Below are 8691 nucleotides of genomic sequence, written 5' to 3'. Positions count from 1 at the left end.
TGTTTTCGTGATGCACATTTTCTTTGCATAAAACTCTCTCTTATACATGAGTTGCTGTGGATTTGTTTCTCCAAAGTACCTAGACTAATACAAGTCTCAAGTGTTAAATTTATTTTATTTTTAAAATATCTGGCTCTCCTTATATATGCTTATATGGCCCTGTATACCTATCTACCGAGAGTTATATACCCTAGTCTCCTCCAATGAAACATTCAGAAATACTATACTCTGAGTGGGCCATCTTCCTACCTCTTTTCAACACACGGGTGATCCTTTAGGCTTGCTCTGACCTCGGATAACCTCCATTACATCCTGTAGCTCTCCACATTTTACTGTTCCTTAGAGATTCCTCTAAGTTCTTATTCACTATATAAACTCTCTTATACCTCTAGCATCCTATGCTAGTAACACAGCAAAAGAAACTAATGTGAAATGTTGCTAATAATGATCAGCTTGGTCTTCGTTATATGTTAAATCCATTATCATGATGTAAAAATTTTCAATCTTGATTGAATGCACTGGTTTGGAAAGGTCAATACATTTTCATTATTCTCCAAACAGATAATCAAAACAGATTATGTGTCAGTCTCATCCTTGGCAGTGAATCCACTATAGATTTCAAAAGCTGGCACTCCAGATTTAAAATTACATTTCATCTTAGAATGCTTAAGAAATAAATTTAATTTGAAGCTGTCACCAAGCATCTTTTTCTCACTCTTTGGATGTCATCTCTTTCACAGAAGCTTTATTTCAGGACCCCCTGAGGAGACTCACTTCTCCACAAGTGCGATTACCTATTCCGTTGCGTTCAGTGGGTTCTGTAGCTTACTGTCATGCTGTTAGCAAACTTAGTTGGCCCAAGGATTGTGCTAATGCTCTATTGGGTCAGCTTGAGATCCAAAAATAAAGCAGAAGCATATCACCAGATATTGAGTATGTGCCATTGACATGGGCAGCCTGTTCTAAACCTTGGGAATTTTCTTGTTAACAAGTTTTCAACACCTTTTCTACAGAACATGCTTTTATTTTGTTTGTTTTTCTCTTTCAATTCCCAGTTGAAGCATCACAATTAGAGGAGTCTACAAATGGTTAGATAACACTTGTCTCATTTTTAAAGGTTAACTGTCACGTTAACTATTTTTTAAACAGACATTGAATTACCTTGTTATACTAATGATTGAAACCAAAATTCACACTAATGAGTATTTGATCATGGGAACCACGTAGTATAAGTTACAAAACAATTACCATTTTATTCAAACAATACATATGCACCTGTATATATATCTGTTTGCACACATGCTTTGTATTATATGCTGCTGTACTTAGGTGCAACACATCGTGCGAAGCAATGAGAGCCTATGGACAACAGAACAAAACACTAACTGGTCGGATGCTCCTCTCACAATCACGTCTATGTCTGGCCTCATTCTTTTTTTGAAATCATTTTACTGGGGGCTCTTACAGGTCTTATCACAATCCATACCTCCATTTTGTCAAGCACATTTGTACATAGGCTACCATCATACTTTTCAAAACATTTTCTTCCTGCTTGAGCCCTTGTTATCAACTCTTCATTTTTTCCTTCCGTCCCTCATGAACCCTTGATAATTTATAAATTATTATTATTTTCATATCTTACACCGACCACTTTCTCCCTTCACCCACATTTCTGTTGTTTTCCCCCCTTGGCGGGGGGGCGGGGGGGTGCGGTTGTACAATGATCATGTGATCGATTCCCCCTTTCTCCACCCACCTTCTACCTAGCCTCGTGGTATTGCTACTCCCATTATTGTTCCTGAGGGGTTTACTTGTCTTGGATTGTGTTGAGAACTCTTATTTGTACCAGTGTATGTGCTCTGGTCTAGGCTGATTTGTAAGTAGAACTGGGATCATGATAGTGGGGGAGAGGAAGTATTAAAGAACTAGAGGAATGTTGTATGTTTCATCAGTGCTATACTGCTCCCTGGATGGCTTGCTCCCTTCCTTATAACCCGTCTGTGAGGGGATGTCTAATTGTCTACAGATGGGCTTTAGATTTGCACTCTGCCCCCACCCCTCACCCCATCATTTGCCCCAGCATGATTGTTCTGGGTCTTCTGTATTTTGAACCCTGCTACCTGATCCCATTGACACCTCATGATCACACAGGCTGGGGTGCTTCTTCCCTGTGGGCTGTGTTGCTTCCCACAAGATGGCCACTTGTTTATCTTCAAGCCTTTAAAACCCCTGATGCTGGGCACCATCAGCTTTCTTCGCCACATTTACTTATGCACCCACTTTTTCTTCAGGTCTGAGCTCCTTGTAATCACTGTTAATCCATCTTGTTGAGGGTCTTCTTCTACTCTACTAAGTATGGTGTTCTTGATTTCATGCCCATGAGAGAAGATGTTGTCATTCCTCTTTCTAAGGAGAATTTGCCTTTAATTATCAAAGGCAGATTTGTTTGCTCTCTGGCAGTCTGTGGTACTGTAAGTAATCTTCACTACACTATAATTCAGATGTATCAATATTTCTCCAGTCTTTCTTATTTATTGTTCAGCTTTCACACCCATATAAGATGAACAAATATACTGTGGATTAGGGTAGGCACACCTTAGTCCTCAAAGTGACATGATTCCTCTCTAAACAGATCTTGTGCAGCAGGTTTGCCCATTAAAAATGTGGTTTCTAGACTGCTGCTTTCATGCATGTTAAACATGGATCCAAGTTTAAAAGATTTTTTTGATAATTTCAGTCCTTTCTCCATTTTTCATGATGCTTTCTATTGGTCCATTTGTTTGAATTTTGTTTATTTGTTTGTGCATTGAGTTGTAATTTATGCTGAAGATGGTTGTGTTTGCCCTTCTTCAATAAGTGCTTCAAGTTCTCTTCCCTTTCAATAAGCAAAGTTGTGTCATCTGCATATCACAGGTTATTAATAAGTTTATCGACAATCCTGATGCTGAATTGTCCTTCAGATTGTCAAACTTCTTGAATTTTTTTTTTAATGGAATGCTTCACGAATTTGCATGTCATCCTTGCGCAGGGGCCATGCTAATCTTCTCTGTATCATTCCAATTTTAGTATATGTGCTGCTGAAGTGAGCACCCAACTTCTTGAATTTTATGGCAGAATTTATTTTATTATATACATCATATTGAATAAGAATTATATCATAAATTGTATATATATTAAATATATTAATTTTCCTTTTCTTCAAAATAGAGCAATTTAAAATGCAGTATTTTTTTAAGAACAAAAGTATCAGAAGATACTTAAATGAGGGCATTTCATGTATGTGACTTGGAATTGTTCTAATAATTTAATGATTAAGATGACATTTTAAAGTTTGCATTGTGTTATAGAATGCTTTCAGTAAATGGAGATAAGTATCAAGTACCATATCAGTACTAGTTTCAACTCTCCCTTCCTTTCTTTTTTAATTTCTTCTTTCTTTTTCCTGAAACTATTCACAGTATAGTAGTATAGTATAAACTCACATCATTCTCTTCTTAATGATATTTTTATAATAATCTCAAAAATAGTATTCTTTTTGCTTTTGATTTATTTTCCTTATGTATTCATCTCTGATCTTTCTACATTAGTAAACAGCTTTGTCACTTAAATCTTAATTCTTTGAGATTTCATTGTTATTATGAATTGATAAGTATAATCCATTGAATTTGACAGTGCAATACATGTAATTTTGATCACATCCACACACCCCAACCCCACACACAAATGAAATTAAACACAGCGATATTATTTATAAGACATATAATACCTTGGCTGTATTTTCATAATAAATTATATCCCTATTGAAGATGGAAAATTTATATCACCATATTATATGTTATCACTATGATAACATATAAGATGTTAGTAAAAGTGACACTGGGGCAATCCAATAAACAATTTTTTGTATACAGCCTCATGTAGATGAGATGATTAGATGAGAAAGATGCAATAGAGAAAACTTAACTGCATGATATCACAAACAAAATGAGAGCCGTTATTTCTCTACAATGTTTTTTCAATTGTTTAAATAGGGAATTGATAACATCAAATATAAGAGCCAAAATTAGAAAGAATCTGCTAATTGATTGGCAGATCAATGTTAATGTTAAGATTATTTCATTACTTCAACCTCCCATCCCAATCCCACTTCAGACCTAAGGTTCCTCCCATATTTTAATGTTGTTTAAAATATTTAAATGTGTAACTGACAGGCCAAAGGGAACCAAGTAACTGATGACACTAAATAAGAGTGTCAAAGGGAAAGTAAAAGGAAATAGAGGAAAGAACTAAGGGGTAAAGGGCACCTATAGAGGTCAAAATACAGGCATGTACATATGTAAATATATTTATTTATGAGGATGAGGAAACAAATCTATGTGCATATATTTATAGGTTTTGTATTAACGTAGCAGATGGACATTATGCCTCCACTGAAGTACTCCCTCAATGCAAGAACACTTTGTTCTATTAAACTGGCATTCCATGATGTCATCTTCCTGACATGATCGCTGTAGACAAATGGGTGCATAAGCAAATGTGGTGAAGAAAGCTGAGGGTGCCCAGCTATTAAAGTATCTAGCATCTGGGGTCTTAAAGGCTTGAAGATAAACAAGTGGCCATCTTGCTGAGAAGCAATCAAGCCCACATGGAAGAAGCACATCAGCCTGTGATCACGAGGTGTCGAAGGGATCACGTTTCAGGCACCAAAGAAGGAAAAATCATATCATTGTGTGCTCTCCTTCCTGATATGATGGCTGAGGACTAATGGGGGCACAAGTAAGCATGGTGAAGAGAACTGATGGTGCCCGGCTATCAAAAGCTATAATAACATCTGAAGCCTTAAAGGCTTGAGGGTAAATAAGAAGCCATCTAACTCAAGCATCAAAGCCCATGTGGAAGAAGCACACCAGCCTGTGTGATCACGAGGTGTCAAAGGGATCAGGTATCAAGCATCAAGAAACAAAAATCACATCATTGTGAATGAAGGGGAGTTCAGAGTGGGGACCCAAAGGCCATTTGTGGGCAACTGGACATTCCCTTACAGAAGGATCTTGGGGAGGAGACAAGGTGGTCAATGCTTCCTCCCCCCCCCCCCAATATTATGATCCTAATTCTACCTTAAAAATCCAGCTGGACCAGAGGATGTACATTGGTACAGATGGGAACTGGAATCACAGGGAATACAGGACAAATGAGCCCTTCAGGTCCTGTGGTGAGAGGGGTGATACCCGGAGGATGGAGGGAAGGTGGGGTAGAAAGTGGGAGCTGATTACAAGGATCTGTATATAACCTCCTCTCTGGAGGTCAGTCAACAGAAAAGTGGGTGAAGGGAGACGTGGGACAGTGTAAGATATGACAAAATAATAATGGCTTGTAAAGTATCAAGGTTTCATGAGGGAGGGGGGAGTGGTGAGAGAGGGAAAAAATGAGGAGCTGTTGCCAGGGGCTCAAGTGGAAAGCAGATGTTTTAAGAATGATGATGGCAACAAATGTGTACATGTGCTTGACACAATGGATGTACATATGAATTGTGATAAGCATTGTATGAGCCACCAATAATATGTTTTTTAAAAGAGTGTCAAGCAGCATGTTTACCTGTTAGACTGAAAACCACCAGCCTAGAATACATATATCATTAAGTTCACATGACATAAACATACTTTATTTTCCTATTTGAACCTTATATTGTATTCATTATATTCATTCATTCAACAAATAATTGTTGGTCATCTACTATGTGCTTCGCAACTCACTCCATCACTGTCATATAGTCGATTCAGGCACACAGGACCGGGTAGAACGGCCCACCTGGATTTCTGAGACTAACTTTTTATGGAAGTATCAAGTCTTGTCCTTTTACCTTGGAGAGCCAGTGGTTCCAAGCTGCAGATGATAGCAGACGAACAGTAATCACTACCATACCAACTGCTAGCTCCTAAATGATAAATGATAAAACAATGAACAAAATACCAAATAGTTAGTAGAAATATATGTCAGAAAGCAAAAATGTTTCTGGAGAAGTAAGGTAAAGCGATAGTCAGCATGATGGCACTTTTAAATAAAGTCAGAGGTTATTTAATGATGAAATTCACATTTGAGCAGACTTAATGAGATGCAGAGAAAAGTAAAGTCATCACGGTCTATCTCCATAGTAGCAGTTTCGATGGCGTGTTAGAGATGAGTTATGAGGAGGGAATATCCACTGATGTCAAGTGGATTCTGACTCCACGGAACCTGTATACAGAGTTGAACTTCCCTCGTGAGGTTCTGAGGCCAGAAATCGTTACCAGAGCAAAACACAGAGCTGCTGGGTGAGTTTCAACTGCTAACCTGGCAGTTAGCTGACCAACCTGCAAACCACGATGTTGCCAGGGCTCCTTGAGGAGAGACTAAAGGGAGAGAATTTGGAAATGAAAGACAGGGGTAGTGGATTAGACATTAGACGGCTCACAGCAAGGGCAGCAGTTTGAGCAACAACCAAGTTCTCTGCAGGAAAAGATGAGGCTGTGTCCTCTTGTGCTGAATAATCAGAGCCTTGGAAATCCAAAGGAGGCCACTCTCGTCTCTCTAGCTCCCTGTGAAGAGGCATCAACCAGATGACAGTGAGTGAAAACTAGAAAATGGATTTTTCTGTCCTGGAAGAAGGCCCGGGGAAGAACCTAGAGGAAAATGTGTAGACAATTGGATTGTTTGTTGTTATTAAGCTAAGACATATGACAGCAAACATCTACCCTCAGGTAAACAATTTCAAAAAGTGAAAAACAATTAATGATACAGGATAGAAACGAGTGTTGAGCAGACAAAGGGAATAAAATGCTGGCATTCAGGTGGAGACACTTTCCTCAGATAGAAGCACTGTACTAACAAAGGAAAGTGGGCAAATTTCACGTTCCTTGCTAGCTGTGGTTAAGAATCAGCATGAATCCAATTTTCATCTGGAAATAGATGTTTCTGTTATCCTCATCAGCAGTCACCCATGAAGCATTTTCTCAATCTTACCAGAGTTAATTAGACCTTACAAGTTAGGATTCTCTCTTTAAGTTATGCTGCCTGCTCAGCCTATCTATGGCCCCTACTAACCCACAAAGGAGTCTCTGCATAATTTAGGACCCCGTACCTCCAACTTCCAAATAAGAAAATAATAACCCCTGCTGTCTTATTGCCTCTTGTCGGTTGGTTAGGCTATAAAACGTCACACAGCCTTCATGGAGTCTACCTATGGAACCAGGAAAGACACAAGGGAAGAGATGCATTAGGCATGGTCTGGGAGAATCCCAGCATCAAGCCTTCTATTTTCCCAGGAACAACCCACTCTCCTAAAAGCACACATCTGTCCAATCCAGGGAGCCCAAGCCAATTTTCCACATTCAGGGCTCCCTGGAGCCTCAAGGTCAATGTGAGGTTGGCTGCTAACTAGTATGATCTTGGGAGCATCAGTCACGTTCCCATGTAAGCGTTAGATCTCTGATCCCAATGCCCATCTTTCAGGAACTTAGATTCACAACCTTAAAGTCAGTTCTGACTCATAGTGACCCTATAGGACAAGATAAAACTGCGCTGTGTGTTTCTGAGACTGTAAATCTTTATGGGAGTAGAAAGTCTTCCCTTTCTCCCATTGAAGGGCTGACGATTTCTATTAGCAATCCAGCACATAACCACAATATGCAATTGCAAAGTTGAATTTTTTGTATCACAACGACCAATGGTTTATGCATAAAATATATGATACTAGACAGTAATACTTGTTTTTAAGAAGTCACTTGATGTTACAAATACTTAAATCCTCAACTACTGCTAAAGACTGGTAGTTGCAAGCATCCAGAGCATCCCTAAAGGACAACTCTGAAAGCCCAGTAAAATTGTTTCACTCTGCGCGCATGGCTCTACATGGGTCAGGATCAATGCCATGGTAACTAACCAACAAAAATATTCTTATTTGGAATCCGAGGTGATACAAATTGTTAAGAGCTCAGATACTGAAAGATTAGAGGACTTCATCCAATAGAGGCAGTGTGGAAGACATTCTTTGTGGTCTACTTCCACTGACAACCCTATGGCATACAGTTCTCTTCTGGCACACATGCCATTGCCAGAAGTAGGAATCTACCTGCTAGCAACTGCTTCAATCTTATTTAAAACTAGATCCAGGAACTTTAACCCTTTCCCAGTCCCGAGGACAATAGATCATAAATTATTTTGATTTATCAGATTTTAATGATTTTCTATTTTATTGATGAGAAAAAGAAATGAAAATTGACCTGAACTGAGGACTGAGGAACTCACTCCTACATCACTAATTAACCCCAGAAAATATGCTGCAAAAATTGAATTTAAGCTGTCCAGTTCTTCATAGGACTTACAACTAGAAAGATACCGTGAACAGTTTCAACCCAGAAAATTTAGGTCCATCTAATTCCTCCTAGGAATAAGGTTGTTCTCAAATGTAGTGGTAAAGTTAGAATCACTTGTTCACTCATACCTTATTTTGTTTTGAAACAGAATCTCGGGTTACATTTCTGGAGAGTCTTATTAGGTGGCTTTGAAGCAGAGAAGGACTGGGTCACCTGTGTGCTTCAAGCTACAGTGCCACAGGAGGTTCTAGGAAACTCAACAGTTGAGCATCACCATGATGTCAGAGGGCTTCACTAAATGTCAGACTGATTTTCCTCTGAAAATCAAATAGGCTTTCTA

At 38.8% G+C, this 8691-nt stretch overlaps 1 non-coding gene across 1 annotated transcript; it reads right to left on the bottom strand.

The window, feature by feature from the left end:
* Positions 1-2983: 2983 nt before the first annotated feature.
* LOC115867938 lies at positions 2984-3090 on the bottom strand. The gene has a single exon (XR_004045335.1). It is a non-coding gene; the product is annotated as a U6 spliceosomal RNA (small nuclear RNA).
* Positions 3091-8691: the final 5601 nt, after the last annotated feature.

This window comes from Echinops telfairi, unplaced genomic scaffold, assembly GCF_000313985.2.
Source record: "Echinops telfairi isolate 266 unplaced genomic scaffold, ASM31398v2 ScPeMD7_7475;HRSCAF=8513, whole genome shotgun sequence".
NCBI lineage: Eukaryota > Metazoa > Chordata > Mammalia > Afrosoricida > Tenrecidae > Echinops > Echinops telfairi.
This window is presented reverse-complemented; position numbering and strand designations above follow the sequence as displayed.